The 22884-nt window shown below is 40.3% G+C and overlaps 1 long non-coding RNA gene across 2 annotated transcripts in view; it reads right to left on the bottom strand.

Moving 5' to 3' along the window:
• LOC141548369 (uncharacterized) overlaps nt 1–22884 on the bottom strand; it is a 68101-nt gene that overhangs the window by 32283 nt on the left and 12934 nt on the right. Inside the window, exon 2 of one of the 2 annotated variants that reach the window (XR_012483911.1) lies at nt 2399–2539. The exons of the other annotated variant lie outside the window; for it this stretch is intronic. This is a non-coding gene — a long non-coding RNA (uncharacterized LOC141548369). The remainder of the gene's footprint in view (nt 1–2398; nt 2540–22884) is intronic. 2 annotated transcript variants of the gene reach the window in all.

Genomic DNA, 22884 nt, shown 5'->3' with positions numbered 1-22884 from the left:
AAAAAAAAAAAGAATAATTAGACTATTTGAATGCTACAATTTAAAAAAAATCTTGATAAAATAATACAAGAAATAATTAAAGAAAGTTGTCCTGCAGTGTTAGAACAAGAGGGAAGAGTAGAAATAGAAAAAATCCACAAATCGCCACCTTAAAGTGATCCTCCATGGAAAGCATATAGGAACATAATTCTAAACAGCCAGATCAAAAAGAAAATTTTATGAGCATCAATAACCAAACAGTTCAAATATTTTGGAGCTACAATTAGAATTACAAGGCTACAGAGTCTACAAAAAAAAAAAAAAAAAAAACAAAGAACAGAGAACCTAGGATAGTGTACCTTAACAATCAAAAGAACTAGAGTTTTGGCCAAAAATATTATATCTAGTAAAATTAAGTATAATATTGAAAAAACAAAAAAGGACATTTAACAAACTGTCAGATTTTAAAACCTGAACTTAAAAGAAAATTTAACATAAGAGCTAAGATCAAAGACTAATTTCAAAGTACTCAATAAGGACAAACTATGTTTTTATACATGGAAATGGAAACCATATGTCTAAGACTGTCATCAGTAACTGTGCAATCCAAAAGAAAGATTGTGGTAGTGCTGAGTATGATGTGATTATAAAAAGCAAAACCATGTAGGAAAAGATAAAAATTGTAATTGTGCTATATAAATGAGGTGTGAGAGCAACAGCCAACACCACAGAATTATATGGAGGAGAGTAGGTAGTCCTGAAATCCTGCTCATGTAGGGAATGGTTAAAGAAGGAGCCATACACCCTCCAAAACCTATAAAGAGGGGGGGAATAAGATAAGGTGGGATATAGAAGGGCATGTGGATAAATGGGAAATTCATAAAGAAGGAGTCCTGGGATGAGAAGATAGGGGAGGGACTGACTCTTGGGGGAGGGAAGATTAGGTAATAGCAAGGCAAGCTAATCAGGTAGAAATAAAGTAGAAGAGTTAGGGAGGTTAGGAAATAAGATAAATGTATGTGTATGTGTGTATATACATAAATATATCTGTGCTTTACTGTAGCCTGCTAAAGTGAGGTGGAAGAGAAGAAAAGGGGGAAAAAAGTCGAAAGAGTATAATAGAGAACAAATGAAAACCTAGAAGCAAGCAAAGATGAACGGTTCTGAATACAATGTCTATTATAGCATATTATATATGTTTTCTTGAAGTGAATGTTCATTGTTATATATTTTGAATCCTCTCATGTTCTGCTGTGCATGGCTTTTTTTCATTTTTTATTTTGTTTTATTCTCTTTGTATTTTCTATTTGTTTAAAAACAAAAAAACCAAAACCCTTCACCACCAGCAGCCATGTTTCCTAGAGGGCAGGGCTAAATAAATGACTGATTAAGATTTGCTAACTTGCCAGGCAACAACCTAAGGAGACACATGTTTCTGGGCTGGGCAGAGAGGAAACTTGGTCACTGAGTAGGAGACACATTTCCTGAGAAACCCTAGGAACTGGTGGTGGTTCCTTTCTAGTGAGGCTAATATTTGGTTTGCGTGAGAAATGGAAGGGCATTTGTTTTCCACAGTTCTGACAATTAAATTGGAGAATGAAACTTAAATCAGAAAACTAAAACCCCCAAAGGCATTAGATGTAGAGGGCCAGTATTGAATAAGTCCATAAACAGCTAGAGTCCAGTCCAGGATTTACTTGAGACCTACTCTCTTTTAGGGCACTCAATTCAAATTATGGGCTCAGCATCTCTCTAAGTATTGTAAAGACATACTTGGTAAATTCAGGATAATCTTGTTGGGGAAAGACAGGAGCAAGACATTTTAACTATATGATGAATCAAAGACATTCTTGAGGCAAATACATTAGTACAATCATTTCTGCTGTTTACTACTCTGCATTGATAAATATGACAACGATTTGCAACGCTGATGATGTTCATGAGGATCACAACCAGGCTATCTACCACTCAGTGTTGATAAGCATCTTGGTATTGATAGTTAAGGTGGATACAGAAATGTCAAAGTATGGATTGTGCATTAACCCTGGAAGGTGTCATCTGAAGCTAGCTAGTAATATCTGTTGTAACATTAGCCCAAAAGATACATCCGTGCCGACACTCAGATGAATAAACGGACATTGCAAAGCGGATCTTCCGCCTGGCCTAGGACATTCACTCACACTCTTGGTATTCACTGGGGCTGGACTCCACCAATCAGAGACTAATCAAGGGTGGAGGTTGTCACCCCCAAAAGAATGGAAGCTCCTTGGGGGCAGGGACTGGTTGTGTAATGAGGGGTGGAGATTGATGTCCTGTAATTTCTCTAACACCCAGTTAATGGGGAATCGGGAAAGGGACTTGTGCTTCAGGATAGGAAATAAGATGCTGCCTTTGGAGTTTCCAAGGGGTGTCTACTCACCTAGGTGGCCGTCCTTGCAAGAATGTAAAAGAAATCTGTCCTGCGTTCCTCAGCGAGTCAGTGGAGTTCTTTGTCAGATCTTTTGTTTCTTACAAGTGGGGACTCGTCCAGGATGCAGACATTATGAGCTGGGGGAGACCCCTATCAAAGCAGGAGGAGACACATCGGTAGTTATTTCAGGGCCTCGTGGCTGGGTTCTGGCTTCCCCCACTCACAGACCATCTGAGATCCCAGGAACACGGAGGTAAGTGAGGCCACTAATAATCCAGGAATCGGGAAGGGAAGTAGAGTAGGTTCTGCAGCGTCCAGACAACTCTGTGCACAGACCAAAAAGGTAAGAACATGGACTACCTAGTGTTGCCTTGGGTGGGTGGGGGCCTGAGGTGTCAGACAGGTTAGTAAGATGGAGAATTAACGCAAGGAGTGGTAACCCCTGGGATATACATCTCATCTAGTCCTGGAAGAGAGGGAATATCAGGAACTCTAAGGTTGAGTAAATATCAGTGATCCCGGGAGGGTGGAGATCTCCCTACTGGGGTGGAGGAAGGGTCTGCACAAGAGGAACTTACAAGAAACTCTAGCAAAGAAAGAAGTGGGGCTCCAGAAGAAAAAAAGGTTCTTCTCCAAGAAGTAGGGAAAGAACAACTCTGTACTAGACAGGAAAAGAAAAAAGGAATTTGAAGCAGTTTGTGTTGTGTGTATGTGTGTGTGAATGGGTTTTGTCTTCTATGTTGCTCTCAGTCAGCTGAGTTATGAAGGAAACGATCTGGCCATTGGGGGATTTAAAAGCACTTGTTTGGTATCTCCTTAAGTTTGCCAGTCAGGTATCTTGATGCAAACTAACCTGAATTTTTCTTAAGTTTTCAAGCTTCTCTCCCTACAGAGGATTGAGGAATGGCCACGGACAATACATGTCCAGCCTCTCCATGCTATGGAGGCAGTCTCAGTTTCTCTAGATACTGACGCCCCTGACGCCCCCCCCCACGAGTCCCAAAACTCTTTTCTGGGGACTCTGGATTCTGTAAAAGAGTGTGGTCTGTCTCCACGTGGCTTAGGGAAATGGGGGGAAATCCACTTTACCCGTTAAAATCTTTCCCCTTCCCTACTCAGTAGTCCACATAGGGAAGAGTACAAAATTTAGAGAGGGAGATAGCATCCGCTGCCATTTTGTTCCCAGCAGCCTGTGTCCCCATGTCAGATCTCAAATAGTTCAGTGTCATTTCAAAGATTTGGGAGAGTCTTTAAAAAGTGGAGTTTTTGAGGGGGAAGAAGCATTTTCTCCAAAATGTGACCTAAAGTTTTGCGTGTCTAACTTTAAATTGGATAAGATAAAATTACTTTCAATTGATGTATCTGGGAATAAGATTTTAGAAATGTGTGTGCATTAATATGGTAGTATGGCTATGAGAAGTTAAAATCTGTATTTGATTTGAAGTAAAAAACTTGATTATTAAAACAAAGTTCTCTGGTAACTTACCTAAAGAGGCCACATGGTTGTATCCCCTAATTAGATAAAATATATTTAAGGTGCTATGTTCCTTTCTAAATTGCATATTGGGCAATTTGCAAAAATTATATGAGCTATGCTTTAAAATTTTGCCAGCTCTGCTGCACATGTGGTATAAGTTGTGTGAAATTGGGTCTAAAGTTATTTAGATACCGCCTACATTCTGAACCTTAAGGTTTGTCTTGCTTTCTCCCTTTAACAGAGAAATATATTTAAAGAGTAGAGTTTATAAAATTTTATAGAAAGTTAAAAAAAGTGGTTGGGAAAAACAAGGGTCAAGAAAGATTGATTGTAAGAGCAATTGATAAGAAAAAAAAGAAGAATAGGGCAAAATTAATTGGAGTCAGGTTCAGGTTTGTGGGGATGTGATGGTGACAAGTTGAAGGCGATAAGGTGGGGTCAGACAAATAGAGGAAGCATACTCAGCCCCTGCTTCGGGGTCCCTTCCCCTACTTTGTAAACTTCCCAGATTTGGGGTGAGGGGGAAGAAGCTTGGCTCTAGGTATAAAATGCTAATCTCTCCACCTTTAAATTTCTGAAAATTCTTGAGTAGGGTTTTTGGTGATTCATTAGAAATTTAGGGTTAAAAATTGGCTCCTAGTTATCTGCATGATTTCACGGTTTTATTTGAGATCAGTTGGCTTGGGAAGGTAAAGGAATAGACCACCCTTCCCCATGGAGTGAGGCTGCTCTTTAGCTCCAGCCTCTGAGTGCTTTCCCCTGGCAGCCCACCCACTATTGCTCACTGCAATGGTGGCCTCCTCCTGGGGCCTTCCCCCTGCTGATGAAATGAAATTCCTTTAACATTATTTGCTTCTGTTGCTGAAAGGAATAGCTTGTCTACACAGTGTTAATAACTGAATGTCAGCTTTTGTTTTACAAGTCTGGTTGTTTTAAGGCAAAGTCATTTGTGATGCTGTATCAAAGGTTCTACTGCTCACCAATACAAGGAACTTTAAGTGAAGCTTGTTAGAAAGTTCTCTGAAAACGATTACTTCTATCTCCCTATGTCTCCAGCAGAAGTCTTTAGCATTTATTTAAGTGCATGATGGTCTTACTGTTTAATGACTAGGACAGCACATAGGATCACAGCTTTCTTGAAGTACCCTGAGCAGAATTTGAACCTGATGGTCCTGCCCCTAGTTTGGGCTGTGCTCTGCAGGCACATGGGATAGGGAGATTAGGATCTAAAACTTCTGACTAGTGAAACTTGCTATTGAGATGAAATCTCTTGGGATTATAACGATTACTCTTTTGAGTTTTGAATTTGGGAATGATTATCCAATGAGCTGTCAAGTTAGTAGGCCACCATCTGAGAGCTGAGTTGGCTATAAGGTGGGGTTGTTACGTGATTGGCTGAAGCCTTAAGGACCAATTTTGATGCTATTATAATCGCCCCTGCTTTTTCCTCTTAAAGCAAATTTCTATAATCAGAGTAAGGGGTCAATAGAAGCCACAAGCACAATTCAAATATGTAAGATCTTGCTGTTTTCAGTCTGAAAATACGTAGTCATTATATTTTAAATAATTAGGTGAATGAGTATTTTGCCTAGTCATCTATCTGCTGCTAATGTATGTCTTATGAAATAAGGTCCTTAAAGGTTTCAAAATTATGTAAGAATAATTGGTATAACTGTCTGTGGGACCTATTATTTTATTGATTATTGAAACTAAAGCTGAAACATCTTTAGTATAGTTTAGAGAAGAAGATTTTAGTATATTCAAGTTTTCTTAAAGGGATATAACTTATGGAATATTTTGAATATGGGAAAGTCAGTTTGATTTGTTTTTACTAATGTGGGAATAATACCATTTATTTGCATAGTGTGTCCTGTGGCACAAACATGCTTTCTTTTGAATAACTTAGGTGAAAAGCTGCTGGCCAATCTATATTGGCCTCTCCCAGGCCATCCTATAACAGATCCTGGAAAAAGAGGGGGAATATCCCTATTCTGAGGGATCCCAACATCTAATCCCACAGCCAAGACAGTGGAAAAGTCTAGGGAAAAAACTTACTGGCAGAGAGCCTTTACACATATGCCTCATGACATATGTCATGGGTGTGACTTCAAGGGTCTGACTCAACCCACTGGATCTTCAATCAGCTCAAGCCCTTTCAAGTGAGACGATGTAGGATGACCCGGCTCAACGTCCATTCTCAGCAGGAAGTAGTTTCAGAAGATGAGATCATCGCTCCATACCCCAGAGGACTTTGGGCCCCATTTGTTTAAGAAGGAACTGGAACTGATTGGTGAAGGGACCCCAAACTACCCAGTGTCTGAGTGGGTTCCCTGTAAGGAGTTCATTGATTCAGTGAAAGGGGAGAGGTTATTAATGCTACTGCTGTGCTACAATAGTATTTGGGGCTTAGGATGGGGACATCGGGTTAAGATTGGATTAATATTATTGGGAAAGATGCCCCACAAACAATTCAGCTTGATGCTTGTCAAATGCTAGCATTATAGACTAGCCATAGATAAGTAGGTACCGTAAGTATTTGTGTCCTCATCGAAAAAGAAGATTTTATGGAACTGCCTGTCCAATTTGGTTTGCTACAAGGGCTGGGCATTTAGAAAATCCAGATCAAAGAGTAATCTGGGAATAGATAGAATTGATATAGATCTTTTAGGAAGATTTAGAATCAATATAAGGACTTAAGGCAAGCGATAGATACCGATGTCTGGGTAGCGTTGATAAAGTACTGTGTAAAGAGGCTGAACAAAAAGCAGTTTCTCCGTCTGTGCTGCAGGTCTCCCCCTGCCCAGATAGTACCGTTTCCTTTGGGCACAGAAAACCATGAGAGTGAATTCAAGTGTATGATCCTTCTGTCCCCAAAACAACATTCCCCGGGAGATAGATTTGCAGTGCTTTGTTCTACCTTCCCCTTCTGTAAGGGAATCAACCAGGCTATATTAGTCCCACACCTCTGGAGATCAATCAGCTGTCCTCTCACGGCAGGGTGAAAGAGTCCAAAATCGAGCGACTGGCGTGGCAGATCCCCAAGTCTGGAATGTGACTGAGGGTAGCTCTGGCACTTTCTCGAATGAGTGTGAGCCAAGCAAACCTTGGGGGCTATTGTGGAGGCACTACTCTCCAGGACCTGAGTGGGCACCTGGGCAAAGACCCAATTGGCTATTCCTTTTACCCTGGTATTCAAAGAAGTAAAACTGAATCAGGAAGAATTAAGTCAAGGATAGAAACTGATGAACTTAAGGCTAGGAATCTTGTTCTGGATTTGGGTAGTTCCTACTCTGGTGAGTAAATATTATTGGATAAGTTACACCAGAGAAGCAGTGACGTGAATAACAGAATAATGAGATGCCACCAGCAGAGTGGCATGGGAAAATAGGATGACTCTAGAAAGGTTATGGGCAGGAAGAGGAGGAACATGTGTTACAGTTACTAGGAGTAGTTTCACTCCTAGTACAGCCCTGTCAAAAGAATTGGCAGAGAATTCAGGGATTAATTATCCATCCTGTATAAGGAGATCTGTGCAGGGGTTAAGAGACTTTGATGAAATGGGATGTAAAAAAATATTAGCCAAATTTGAGGGTTAGAAAAGGATGCGGAAACTAAATTATTTTTAACAAGAAAAAAAAGTGGGAAATTGTGACAAATGGGTGGGCATCTTTTTGGTTTCCACAGTTAGGAAAATTAAATTGGAGAAATGAAATAAATTAGAAAACTGGAACCCATAAGGACATCAAGGAACAAGCAAGGAGGGAAGCTGTCTCCCCCAAAAGAATGGAAGTTCCTTGGGGGCAGGAACTGGCTACGTAGTGAGGGGTAGAGATTCATGTTGTATAACTTCTCTAACATTCAAATAATGAGGAACCAGGGGATGTGCTTAAGGATGGGAAATAAAATGCTGCCTTTGGAGTTTCAAAGGCCTATTCACCTAGGCACCCATTCTTGCAAGAATGTAAAGTAAATATTTCTTATATTCATCAGTGAGTCAGTAAAGTTCTTGGTAAGACATTTTGTTTCTTACAGTTTCAAGCCTTCAGGTCTTGAAGGATGGCAGTACTCTTGATACTAACAGGAAAAAGAGATGGGAGGAGTGCTGTTAAGGGAAAACAAACATGAGTTTTATTTTAGACATGTTGCATTTCAAATATCTATTAAATAAATATCCAGTTCGAGATGTCTGAAAGGCAGTTGCAGTTGCGAGATCAGGATCAGCACAGAGTTTGAGACAGGATAGGTATATTTGGGAATCATCAGCATCAAGATGGTAATTAATTGGTGTTGACCACCAAATAAAGACCTATAGGAGAAGAGAAGGCCTAGGACAGAACCTTGAAGGATGCCTACAGTTAAAGAGTATGATCTGGAGGAAGATGCAGAAAAAGAGACAGAAAAGGAGCAGTAAGAGAACCAGGAAAGAGGGCGTCTTGAAAGAAACTAGAAAGAGCAGAGTATCAAGGTGAAAAAGGTGCTCAACAGTGATAGAGGCTGCAGAGAGGTCATGAAGGAGGAAGATCCCCAAAAGCCTTTGGATTTGGCAAGAAAGAAATTGTTGGTAACTATAAAAAGAGCACTTTCAGTGGAGGGATGAAGTCAGAAACTGAACTGTAAGGGGTTAAGAAGAGGGTCAGAGAAGGTGGGGATCATAGACGGCCTTTGAGGGACTTTAGCATAAATGGCAGGAGAGATATCTGACAAGATCTGTTGAGGATGGAAGGATCAAGTGAGAGGAGTGAGGGTAACAGGGACTCCAATCCGTTAGAGGAGATGCAGGGAACAAGATGCGTGTGGAGGCCACTTGAGTGTGGGAGACAGGTGGGGAGGAGGAGAGAGGGCCTGGGTGATGGGACATGAAGTAATGGGGGAAGAGGGAGCTCAAAGTGAATGGTCTCAACTCTTTGTGTAAAATATGGGGCAGTGTCAGGGTTAAGGCTGGGGTTGCAACTCATCATCGAGAGGTGTCTCAAAAGAATTTGCAGACTCAGATCCATCTCCAAGTCAAGGGGCAACGTTTATTACAATTGTCATGCCAACTGATGTGGGCCAAGTTCCAAAAGAAGTCAGCAAAGCACCAGGAGCAAGAAGATACGTTTATGGGAAAGGTTAGAGAAACCAAAAGCTTCATGTCCCTGGAATGCTAATTTTATGGCTTAGAAGTGAAGTTGAGAAGTGGTCTGCACAGGTACAATACCTATAATTCTCTGGGCAGAGCTCCTGGTGGAGGGAACCTTCCAAAGGTGTGTTTTTAGGTCTGAAACCTCATTAGGTCGAACGGCACACAGCCAATTTTGTTTTGTACCTGGATTAACTTTAAGCACCTCATTATTGTCCATCATTTGTGTCAGAAACTCTGTCATCATTGACCAACAGGCTGCTATCTGACAGCCAGCAATATTTAAAGTCATAGCATCCTGGCCAGATAGAGTAAGCTGGGGCAGGATGACCTAGGGGAAGAAATAGATTATTTGCAACTACATCACTCTGAAAGCCAGGTGGTCTTCCGCTTACAGCTACATCTTCCTAGAAGCTGCAGCACATCAGCAAGACAAAGTTCTCACCTGAGAGGGGTCATGGAGACTTGGTAAAGGTTTGCAAACTGCTGGGGAAGAATATGGCAGTGAGTTGATAAAAGAGATGGAGTAGAAATGCTGAACAACAGTAAAGTGCCAGTTGAAGTCACGCAAAATATTTATACTGGACCCAAATGGAACAGTCGTGTGATCTTTCCCACCTTCATTCAGCCCAACATGTGTAAGAGTGAAGGTAGCAAATTGCAGAAATCATGCAAGGCCTAGTCTTCTCAGGGTACAATTAACAATATGATCAGGGGGCCAGGGACTCAAAAGAGGAGACCGGTATAATTGACCGGGTTCACCAAGGGATCAAAATGGAGAAAACAGGAGAGAATGGCTAATAAAAGGTGATGGCCTGGGGGAGAAGCAAATGATAGAGGTTAAAGGTGTGGACAAAGAGTCGGATTTGGTAAGAGAAGGGACAAGTGGAAAGTGGTTTGGGCCAGAAAAGGAGACTTCTGAATTCTTCAGCTTACAAGGGTTTGACCATCTCTGTGTGTGACTGAGGTAGGGTAGAGGAGGAGGTCATGGGAGGTGTGTGGATTGAGGAACTGAATGGTTGAAAATTTGAGGAAAAGCCAGTGTGTGTGTGTGTGTGTGTGTGTGTGTGTGTGTGTGTGTGTGTGTGTGTTAGAGTACCTCAGTATGAGGAGAAAAATTGTGAACTAGATACAATGAGGAAGGAAGAAAAGTAATCTGGGGGATTGTAAACAACAGCTAGCAGGACTTTGATTGGGTGGCAGATGTGGATTGAATGAACTTTAAAGAAGGAAAGATTACTAAGTGGGTGGAGGCTGTTTCCAGCAGCATTTTCCAGGAAAACCTCTAAAAGCATTTAAATTATGGCAGATCATCTAGAATATTGGTGTTAAATTCAAAGAGAAACAAGGGCCATTAGGTCATACATAAAAATTCCTGGTGGCTGCATAAAGATTTAGAAAACTACATTTTAGGTGACATCTAGGGGACACAGTGGATAGAGCACCAGCCCTGAAGTCAGGAGGATCTCAGATCAAATCTGGCCTCAGACACTTAACACTTCTTGGCTGTGTGACCCTGGGCAAGTCACTTAACCCCAACTGTGAAAGAAAGAAAGAAAGAAGAGAGAGAGAGAGAGAGAGAGAGAGAGAGAGAGAGAGAGAGAGAGACAGACAGACAGACAGACAGACAGGGAGGGAGGGGGAGGGAGGGAGGAAGACGGAAAGACAGACAGACAGAGAAAACTAGCATTAGCTATGTAAAGGGCAGGAACTCAGTATGATTGAAACAAGGTGTTAACTCAGTGGAATTGATAAGACAGTGGTTATCAAGTTTAGCATGTGAATTCTCTAGTTCAGTATGATCGATTTAATCTTACAACAAATAATGGTTCCCTAGTGATAGAATGATTGGTTTATACTCAATATACTGTCATGATGTGATTGTAACAGAGTATATAAGCTGGAACTCAAGCTCTCAGAGGCCAGAGACATTCCATCTTCATCAGCCTCCTGGTGGCTCTCCTGCTTCCCCTGATGAGACCAAGGCCCTTCAGGCGGGCCTCTCCAAAGCTAGCCGAGCCCCAGGCAAAGAGACAGACTGTGAAGGAGACAAGACTTTTGGACTTTATCCCTGGCTATTCTCCTGGTGATTACTCTGCTGAAAGGAGTGCTGGTCCCGAGACCTCCAGAAAGCTAACCTGAACATTACACCCAAATACATTTCAATCTGGCTCAGGCTTACTTGGGGATCATGGAGGACCCATCTGGTCTACAAGTCTTAGGACCTTGTCACCTCTGCATGATGGGTTAGACCTGAAAGGCAACAGAGTTATACCAGGGCAGCTTCCTGGCACCCTGTGGATTTCTCTTAAGGTCATAAAAGGTCCACTCAGATGAAGTCAGGGCTTTTAAACTTAGTCTATGTTCCAAGATTACAGGAGGCACTACATCTTGCACTGCTGATCTTATGTATTTTCATAAGGAGACCACCTGCCCCACTGCCCCAATTAAATTCTGGAGGATACTTCTTGTTGAATCTAGTTCTTATATAATGGCAAAATAACCCTTCCTTTGTTAAATGAGGAATGGTCTATGAGTGGCCCATTTCATTCCGACAGTGAACCTAAGAGCATCAGCCTGAGTAAAATTCTCCTCTCCCCCCATATCCCATTTTTGATTGTCTTTCTGGCTGATTTTTGGTACAGTTCTGGGCTAAAAATAAAGGGACCCTAACTTGGCATTGAATGTGTTGGTCAATAGCTCTGAGCAGTGTACACCCGGAAGTCTCTTTCACTATCAAACATTTTCTTTTCTAAGGTGATCTACAGCTCAGCTATTTTCGATTCTAAGGTGCCTCTAAGCTCTGGCATTCTGTGTTTCAAGGATGCTCCTAGCTATGGCACTATATAGGTAGAAGATATAGTTTGCAGGTTAGGTATCTACACGGTGATTGTACAGATTCAATTCAATTTTACACAAACTCTGCAAAAAGACAAAAAAGAGTCCTGCCGAAGTACTTCTATAATACAAAAAAAGGTCTTGACACCTAAATTATGGAGAGTCAAAACAGAAAAAGAAAATTACAAACCAACATCCCTAATGGATACCCATGTAAACGTTTTAAATAAAATAGTAACAAAAAGTCTATAGCAACATATATATATATCATTAAGATGCTACACCATGACCAGGTTGAATTTATACCAGCAACGAAGTAGTGGTCTAATATAAAGAAAATTACCAATGTGATTGTATATCAATGATAACAACAAAAATGATGTGATTATGTCCAATTTTGACAAAATTCAACATATTTATGCTAAAAAACATAGAAAACACAGCAATATATGGAACTTTCCTCATCATGGTAAGTAGATTGTATCTAAAACCGAAACCCAACAGTGTGTGGATAAACTAGGGTCTTTTATCAGTTAAGATCAGGGTTAATTCAAGGATGCCCAGTATTATCACTGCTGTTTGTATCATGCTAGAAAAGATCAGTCCTAATCCTAAAGAAGGGGAATACCAAGGAATGTTCAGATTACTCAACAATTGTGCCCATCTCCACACACCAGCAAGCTTATTGTAAAGGGCTAGAACTGAGCAATGCACTTGGATGGTGAAGCACGTGAGACTAATTGCCAATTGGACGGTTCCCTATTAACTTGTTTAAGGTTGACCCTCCCCAGCTGTTCTGTGCTGACTTGATTGGTGAGACAAAGAGAGGGAAGTGACTTGTGTGGGAGGAGCAAGAGAAACTTGGGTGGTGGAACTCACGCTCTCTCGCACTCATGACCTGGAGTTGGAGGGGACAGTAAAGATCTAGAATAAAGACGTTTAGTGATCCTGACTCCTGCTGATTTCTGGAAAGATAGAGTTCCAGCAGCTTATGCTTAAGATTCTGCACACTAAACTTCAGCAATATATGAACCCAGAATTCCCAGAAGAGCAGGCTGGTTTTCAAAGAGGCAGAGGAACTAGAGACCAAATTGCTAACATTTGCTGGACTGTGTAGAGAGCAGAAAAGAGAAGGGCCTGGTGTCCCAGGAGATCTGTCACAAAGAGTCATACACGACTGAACAACAAAAATAGCAAGATTGCTATAGCAATAAGAGAAAAAAAAATTGGGGGACTAAGCATAATACAGAAAAAAATAAAAATGATCACTTTTTGCAAATAATAGGATGGTATACTTAAAGAACCTGAATCAACTTTTACAACAAACAATTAAAATTTCAGCAAAGTTGCAAGACATAAGGAAAATGCACTTAAGTTATGAACATTTCTATATGATACCATCAAAGGAAGGAGGGAGGGAAATGCATTTATTAAGCACTGACTATATGCTATGCACTTGCTATTTTGCAATTAATTCATGTGGTTCTTACAACCATTCAAGCTACCTCAAAAATTATCCTTCTTTTGAAATTGAATAAACTGAAGTGGATGGAGGAAACAGGTGTAGGGAGAATAAATGAATTTATAATGGGATTCCACTTAAAATACAGAGTATATACTGGGCTTATATCCCAAAGAAATACTAAAGAAGGGAAAGGGACCTGTATGTGCCAAAATGTTTGTGGCAGCTCTTTTTGTTGTAGCTAGAAATTGGAAGATGAATGGATGTCCATCCATTGGAGAATGGTTGGGTAAATGATGGTATATGAAGGTTATGGAATATTATTGCTCTGTAAGAAATGACCAGCAGGAGGAATACAGAGAGGCTTGGAGAGACTTACATGAACTGATGCTGAGTGAAACGAGCAGAACCAGAAGATCACTGTACACTTCAACAACAATACTGTGTGAGGATGTATTCTGATGGAAGTGGAAATCTTCAACATAAAGAAGATCCAACTCACTTCCAGTGGATCAATGATGGACAGAGGTAGCTACACCCAGAGAAGGAACACTGGGAAATGAGTGTAAACTGTGAGCACTTTTTTTTTGTTTTTCTCCCCAGATTATTTTTACCTTCTGAATACAATTCTTCCGGTGCAGCAAGAAATTCGGTTCTGCACACATATATTGTATCTAGGATATGCTATATTTAATATGTATGGGAATGCCCGCCATCTAGGGGAGGGGGTGGAGGGAAGGAGGGGAAAAACTCAGAACAGAAGGGAGTGCAAGGGATAATGTTGCAAAAAAAAAAATTACCTACGCATATGTACTGTCAAAAAAACATTATAATTATAAAATTAATAAAAAAATAAATTAAAATAAAACACACAGTATATTAAGAAATGTGAGATTCTACCTATCAAAATATAGACATATGTCTTGGTCCTTGAACTATATGAATACAGTTACAAAACACCATTTATAGAAATAGATATTTGTAATAATTAGAAAAATATTAATTGCCCATGGATAACTGCTGGATTGACATATTAAAAAAATCAATATTACCTAAATTGAATTTTGTATTGAGTAGCATACTAAGCTACCAAAATTAGAAAAAAATAATAAATTTATTTGTTAGCAAGAAAAAGGATTCTCAAGGAAAATAAAAGAGAAAACAAGTGGGAAGATTTGCCACTGCCAGATACCAAAGTTAAGTACGCAACAGAAACCCGGTCCACAGTAAGTACTCATTAGGTATGTAATCTATGTGAGACATCATGCTAAGATCTGGGGACACAAGGAAAGACGTTAGGTAGAAGTAGATCTGACCTGATATTTCAGGTTTGGTATGGGGGGGGGGGGGGAATGAGACACTTCACGGTTCATTTAATAGATAACACAGTATTTAAAAGATATTCACCAAATGCATGGCAACACTTGGCTTGGACGGACATGGCTCTCGTCATTTCCATATGGAAATGTGTTTGAGCAGCAAATAGGAAGGGCCCCAGCTTCACGAGAATTTGCCTTTTAGGTGGACGGAGAGTTAGAGCAATGTAACCAGTATATATGCAATATATTGCAGGAAAGTGCAACACATTTCAAGACTTCAAGTCTGAAACCAGTGAAATCCTGGAGACGATTTTGTAACCCTCTGAGGAAAATCCATCACAACTTACATGGAGGAAGGGGTCAGAATATTGTTCTCAACCCATTCATCCCCTTGGTTGTAAAATCCTTAAAGGCTTCTCAAAAACCTTCCACCACTTAAATGATTTTGAGAGAAATCTGCCAGAGGCAGCACTGGGGGGGGTGGGGAGGGGTGGGGGCAGGGACATAAGAGAAAATTCTAAACTAAGAAGATAGCAAATATAGATGACCTCAGAGGGAATGTAGAGCAGCAGACACAAACAAGTTCTGGGTAAAGCAGTGGTCCTCCAAGGACCATTCCAGAAGGCTCCGGGAGGGGGAGAGATTGGGCCCGAGTGCCCCGCAGACACCTGAAAACCAACAGACATCGAGGCCTCTGGGTGCTCCGAGCCATCGGCAGTTTCTGGAGCCCGTTACATCCGGGCAGCGGCGCCTCTGGGTGCTCTGAGTGACAACAGCCCGTTACATCCGGGCAGCGGGCCGGGGGGCACTTTCGCCTCCCTGACAGCGAAGCGCCTTCCAGAAAGGGAAACCAAGCCCAGCGGATCTCCCAGCAGCGTCCCGGCTGCCCTTGCAGGGAAGGAGCCGTGCCTGCTGAGTGCAGCAGCTCATGGGCAGGGACCCCACCTGCACGAGAGCAGAGTCCCTGGTCTCGGCTCCAGTGTGCAGCCAGCAGCCGGACCACCGGGATGGGAAGCGTCTGCAGGTCAGTGTGGGCCCGCGCCCCTCGCTGTGGCTTAGGGGTGGAGAGGAGGGACTGGGGCTGGGCCTGGGACAGAGGTTAGAACCTGAGGCCTGGGGCATCAATCCCCACGGCTCAGGATTACAACTTGATTATAATAGCTGATAAAACCAAAACAAAATAAATGAATAAGAAAGTATTATTAATATGTTACATTAATAATTATTACAATATATTAAGTCGGGAGTCGGGAATTAATAAGGGGAAGCAACAGAGGAAAAAAGCCCACTATTGATGACTATTATAAGGATACAGAAGATCTGGGTTGATATTCAGAGGAAGATACTCGAGTTAAAAAATGAGAGATGTTAAATGGTCCCGAGCACAAGGACTTTAAAAATCAAATAAGAGAGATCAGAGAAAAATTAGGAGGAAAAATGAAAGCAATTCAAGAAAACCAAGAAAAGGAGGCAGAAGGGTGTAGGGAGAGGCTAAGGGAGGGACACTCAGAGGGGTGGGTAGGTTAGAGAATAGGAGGGCAAGGTAACTGGTAGAAATTACAGGAGTGAGCAAGGATAGGGAATAGGGTGAAAAAGAGAGTAAGGAAAAATAAGAAGTAGGGAATTACACAACAAGTAATTATAGGTTAGAATGTGAATGGGATGAATTTACTGAGAAAAAGAAAACAACAGAAGGGATTGAAAATTTGAACTCAACAATATTCTTTCAGGAAACATGACAAAAAGAAAGATACAACACAAAGATAAAATAAGGACTGAAGTAGAATTTATTAAGGGAAAAAAGCAGGAATGATAATCATAATCTCAGACAAAGTTAAAGCTAAAATAGATTTCACTGAAAGAGAAAAATAGGGAGCCTACACTGTCATTAATATTATTCAATATTTTTTCAAACCATTTAAAATAATGAGACTGTATAAAATACCTGAGTATGTCTGTCAAAACAGATACAGGAACTTCATGAACATAAACATGAATTTTTTATATAAATAAAATCAGATTTCAATAATTGGAGTGATAGTTATTGTTCATGGGTAAGCAAAGCCAATATAATTGAAAAATGACAAATTTACCTAATTAATCTATTCATTCAATGTCAGCCCAGTTAAATTACAGGGGAAAAAAAAGTATTTTACTGAGTTAAAATAAATATCAAAATTCATTTGGAAGAACAAAAAGTCAGCAATTTCAAAGAAACTAAGAAGGAAAAAATGCAAAGGGAGGAGCTTCAGCAGTACCAGACCTTCAACTACATTATAAGGCAAGAGCATTATGGAGGTATCAAATGGATAATTCTGATTATTTTAAATTAAAATTTTCGTGCATTAGGGGCAGCGAGGTGGCGCAGTGGATAGAGCACCAGCCCTGAATTCAGGAGGACCCGAGTTCAAATCTGATCTCAGACACTTAACACTTCCTAGCTGGGTGACCCTGGGCAAGTCACTTAACCCTAGGTTAAGGAAAAAAAAAAAATTCTTGCATAAAACTCAATATAGACAAGAATCAAATGAAAGCAGAAAACTTGGGGAGGGGGAGGGCAGGAAACTTTCATAAACAATTTCTCAGATAGGATATGATTGTATAACAATACTGCTGTGATATAAGAAATAATGAGCAGATTATTCTGTTTTTAAGATTCAAGAATGGGAATTTAAAGTCTCCTCCAAAATCCATTCCAGTATTTAATTACTTTTATTTTAAGAAAATTCTACACCCCACCCCAAATCCTCACCATTAAACACCATGCCATTTGTTTCTCTACTTTCTTAGCCAAACTTCTTAAAAAAGGCTTTTTACACTAGATATTAAAACTGATACTTTCTTCTTCCTTTTATCATCTGACTTCTGGCCCCATCAATCAACTAAAATTGTTCTTTTCAAAGTTACCAGACATCAAATCAAATGGATTCTTCCCTATCCCCATTCTTCTTGACTCTCTTTGCTATTTTTGACATTGTTGACCAAACTCCCCCAGATGGCTTCCCTTTTCCTTTTTCTCCCCCCTCTTGCTAATTTCCAGACCAGCCTTTTATTTTATTTTTAATTTGTGAAATAAAATAAGCATTTCCATAACATAGAATTTAAAAAGGATGATTAACACATGAAGCAGCCATCTATATGTACAACTTGCTATTATTTTAAAATATATAATAAAATTATCATACAACTTTCTTTCCCCCCCTTTTTTTCCTTTCTCCCCACCTCTGCCCTAGAGATGGCTACTATTAGACACAAATATGCATAAACGTAACATCGTTTTATATATACTTCTATTTATTGGTTCTTTCTGTATGCAAATAGCATTTTCTTTCATAGGTACACTTTTTTTTAAAATAAATTTATTGTTTCTTTGTTTACAAAAAAGAAATTAAGAAATTATGAGCTGGTTGCCTTACAAAACACATGGAAAGACTTGGACCTATGAAGGAGGATGCTATCTACTTCCAGAGAAAGAGATGACAACTAGAAATGTGCATGATATGGTTTTATGTATATGTATTTACATATATATGTGTGTGTGTGTGTGTATGTGCATGTGTTGATAGACATCTATAGATTCATCTCTATATCTGAGCTTAACTGTATACTTCTCTAGGGCAGTGAGGGGAGTTGGGGGGATGCAAGGAGCTAAGAAGGAACATAAAGTAAAAATTGTATAGCAGAGGACAAAGAGAAAAACTTAGAAGGAAGCAAAGAAAAGCAGGGTAGCTTTGAAGACAATGAATAGTATTTATTACATAGGTTTTCTTGATATGTAAGTTTATTGTTTTATATTGAATCCTCTCTTATCTTCTGCTCTGCACACGGAAAATTTTTTTCTTTTCTTCTTTTGTATTGAAGTTTAAAATGAATGAAAAATTTATACAATTTTTATATTAAAAAAAAAAAAAGAAAGAAAAGGAACACAACAATGAAATGTAGTCACCTCTAAATGAGTGGTCAAAAATGTAGGGAAGAACAAAAAGCAGAAGGGTTACATCTCGGGTCTCCACAGGGTTGTCCATATGCTATGGGTGATGCCAGATCTTTGCAATTTATGGTGATTCTCCCAATAATGAACAAGAGCACATGGACAACAAGGCCATGGTCCAGCTTCTGGCACAGCAGGGTTAATTCTTCATCACAGTCCACATGATATATATAGTCAATTCGGGGCTAAGAGGTCAGAAGCCTCTCTTATGCGTTTCAGAATGTCCTTTGACAGAGAGCCTTTCCCCACTTCTGCCAACCACTTGATGTTCCCTGACACCTAAGAAATTGCTGGAAAGATCATGGAAATGATATGAAATCTTTGAAGGAATAGAGAGTTCTGCAGTCGGTCTGTTGAGAATCATTTAATAAATGCTTAATATGTGCCAAACACTGTCACCATGATTATGATTATGTATAAACAAACCACAGAAAAGATCAATTGGAAATAATTAGGGGAAAGGCACCAACATTAAGAGAGATTAAAAAGGTAAGATTTAAAGAGTCTAAAGAGTCAGAGGAGACAAAGGGTGATATTCTCGAGATCCAGCCTCTCTTAGTTCTTCTGCTACCTATCTGACCACTCCTCTATCTCCTTTGCTGGATCCTTCTCAAGGATCCTCTCGTCATAGGTACCCCTTATCATTCTACCCTATGCCTTCTTTTCTCCTCAACTGTTTAATTGGGTGATCTCACTCCTTACAGTCTAATCTGTTGCCAGAATGATCAATTCTGCTTCTGTAGCATCTTTTGAATATACCCCCCTTTTCTCTTTTGATACTGCAACATCACCACCTCAGCTCTGGACTATTGTAATGACTGCTGGAAGGATCTTTGACTCAAGCCCCTTCCCACCTACTACCCCATCTCTCTATCTCCCTACCCCTCCAGTCTTTTGACATCTTATTTCCCTCATCTACTCTTCCACCAGTGACTCTGGCCTTCCTGCCACAGCTCAAATCCCAGCTCAACTTCAAGAAGCCTGTCCCAACTTAACCTGTTCTCCAAAATTATTCCCAATTCATCCTCTCTGTGTTTTATTTGCGTGTTGTCTCCTGCATTAGACTTTCAGTCCCTTGGGAGCAGTGACTTACTTTCTTTGTATGCCCAATGTTCCGTGTGCTGCCTGACATCTAGTAGGTGCTTTACAAATATTTGTTGACTTGAATTATCCAGCACAGAATGGCAATGAAGGACAGATGTTTGTTAAATGGGGGGAAGAAAATTAACCAAAGAAGAGTTGCTTGTCAGATAGTCAGAAGAGCTAAGTCTAAACCTCAGCTCAAGCAGTTCTGATCTGTGTAAGTTGGAAAGTCATTTCATCTCTGAGATTCAGTTCACTTGTGCAAAATGGAGATGACTATGCATATGTTCCCTCCTCTCCTCTGGGCCTCTACAAGGCAAATGCTTTGGAAACGTTAAATTAGGCAGCAGAAAAACGGAAGTTGATACAATTATTATTACTTCTAAGCTTATTTTGATGGCTGTGAGGATAAGCCAAGAGATATTCCTTTTCAGTCCAGAATAGGACAAGGCATTCCGAGTTGATTTCAAAGGTGGCTGACAGACACGGGGGTGACGGATAGGGATTCTCAGACCAAGACCAGCTTTAAGAAAACTTTAGTGGGGAGCAACTAAGAGAAGGGCCTAGAAATGGAATCTGGGGAAGCATCATGGTATATCAATCAATCAGGAAATCTTTGTTTCAAATATACTTGGCGCCAGGTTGGGGGGAATACAAAGAGTACCTGTCAAGGAGCTTACCTCTGAGCAGGAGAAACCAACGTATATACAACGTAATGGAGCATAATGTAAAGTTAATGAGAAGCTGGCACTAGGAGCTGGAGGGATCCCAAAGGCTTCCTGTAGAAGTTGGCAGTTAAATTGAGTTTTGAGGGAAATTAAGGATATCAAGAGTAGAGGGGAAAGAGGACTACTTTCTAAGCATGAGACATTTCAGCCAATGCAAAGGCATCATGATGGCAATCAGCGAAAAGAACGTTGCTTCTGGCAGTGGGAGATCTGGGCTCAAACTCTTGATGCTTCCTAGCCATGTGGTCTTGGCCAAGTCAATTGAGGAAAGATCCCAGTTGCTTCCACTTCCATTCTTTATCTCATGAACTTTTGGGAGCCAACCTGGAGGACTACTGAGGAAGCCCATTCTTCCTCTATTGAGCTCTAAAAGCAGAGATTGAATGACTTCTTGGAAGTCAGTCACTCAACAATCCCCAGATCTTTATGAAGTGCCTTTTCTGTGTGCCAGGCACAGCTGGACACCGGGGAAACCAGCTCCTCTATGAGGGAAATAATGTACACATACAAGAACATATATAAGAGAAAGCAGTGCAATAGACATAGACCAAGAAGGTAGGTGGGAAACGAAGGCACTACAGGGGCGAGGACAGACCTGGGAATGTGACCTTGAAGACTAACAACCTCGTGTCCATGGTAACGTCTATAGATGTGAGAATATGACCTAGGACTCTGTGATTATATAAACTACCTTTCCTATAAACAGCAAAAGAAGATCTTATTTCATGGGGGCACTTGCACATGACCTGGGCCATCCTGGTGCTCAGCCTTCTTTGTTTTGCTTCCAGATAATGCCTGGCCTGGGGCGAGAATCCATTCTGTCGTCCCCCCCCCCCCACCACCACCACCAAGAACTGGATCTCATGAGTTAATTCCCCCAAACTACCTAATTAACTTAAACCCTACACATCTGTGGATATAGTCAAGCTGGCACAGGACTCTATGACACACCAGGAATCAGTCAAACAAACTAAAAAGAAGGAAAAATGGGAGAGAATGTAAAATCCCTCATGGGAAAAAACAGCCAACTTAGAAAATAGATCCAGAAGAGACAATTTAAAAATTATTAGTCTACCTGAAGGCCATGGCCAAAAAAAAAAAAAAAAAGAAAAAAAAAAAATAGCCTGGATAGCAGTCTTCAAGAGATCATCAAAAAAAACTACCCTGATATACTAGAACAATACTCATTGAAAGAATCTATTGATCACTTTCAAAAAGAGATCCCACAAGGAAAACCCCAAGTGACATTGTTACAAAACTCCAGAACTATAATCTCAAGGAAAAAATACTGCAAGCTGTTAGACAAAACCAGTTCAAGTATCGAGGAGCAACGGTCAGGATTACTCGGGATCTGGCAACTTCTACAATAAAAGATCTGAGAGGCTGGAATACCATATTCTGGAAGGAAAAGTACCTGGGGTTACAGCCAAGAATCAAGTATCCCACAAGACTGAGCATCATCTTTATGTTATTTAAAAATTAAACTGTCTATATCCGTAAATGTGAAAACAAGAACTGTTATTCTTGAGAACTGTATCTGTTATTGTGGCAGTTAGAGGGGACATCACAATGCATGGAGGCTGTGTTTGTGAATCGACTCTGATATGATGATATCAAAGAAAAAGATGTTAATGAGTGGAAAAAAGACTACTGGGAGAAGAGGAAAGGGGAGGTATAGTGGCACAAATTAGATCACATGAAGAGGCACAAAAGACCAATTACAATAGAAGGAAAGAAAGGGGGATGAGCATTGTCTGAAGCTTAATCTCATCAGTTTCTTTTTTAATAATAGCTTTTTAATTTTCTAAATACGTGCAAAGATGGTTTTCAACATTCACTCTTACAAAGTCTTGTGTTGTAAATTTTTCTCCCTCCCTTTCCCCCACCTTTCTCCTAGATAGCAAGTGATCCAATATAGATTATACATTGCAATTCTAAACATATTTCCACAATTACATTGCACACAAAAAATTCAAATCAGAGAGAAAAAAATGCGAAAGAAAAAAGTAAACAAACAACAAAAAAGGTGAAAATACCATGCTGCACTCCACCCAGAGTTCCCACAGTGCTCTCTCTGGGCATAGATGGCTCTCTCCATCACAAGATCATTGGAACTGGTCTCAATCACCTCGCTGTTGAAAAGAGCCACTTCCATCAGCATATATCCTCATACAGTATCATTGTTGAAGTGTATAATGATCTCCTAGTTCTGCTCGTTTCACTCAGCATCAGTTGATGTAAGTCTCTCCAAGCCTCCTGTTGGTCATTTCTTACAGAACAATAATGTTCCATAACATTCATATACCATAACTTATTCAGCCATTCTCCAACTGATGGGCATCCCCTCAGTTTCCAGTTTCTTGCCGTTACCAAGAGGGCTGCCACAAACATTTTTGTACATGTGGGTCCTTTTCCCTTTTTTAAGATCTCTTTGGGATATAAGTCCAGTAGAGACACTACTGGATCAAAGGATATCCA

This window comes from Sminthopsis crassicaudata, chromosome X (genome assembly GCF_048593235.1).
Source record: "Sminthopsis crassicaudata isolate SCR6 chromosome X, ASM4859323v1, whole genome shotgun sequence".
Classification (NCBI taxonomy): domain Eukaryota; kingdom Metazoa; phylum Chordata; class Mammalia; order Dasyuromorphia; family Dasyuridae; genus Sminthopsis; species Sminthopsis crassicaudata.
The sequence above is the reverse complement of the archived record's forward strand: the minus strand, read 5'-3'. Positions and strand labels throughout refer to the sequence as shown.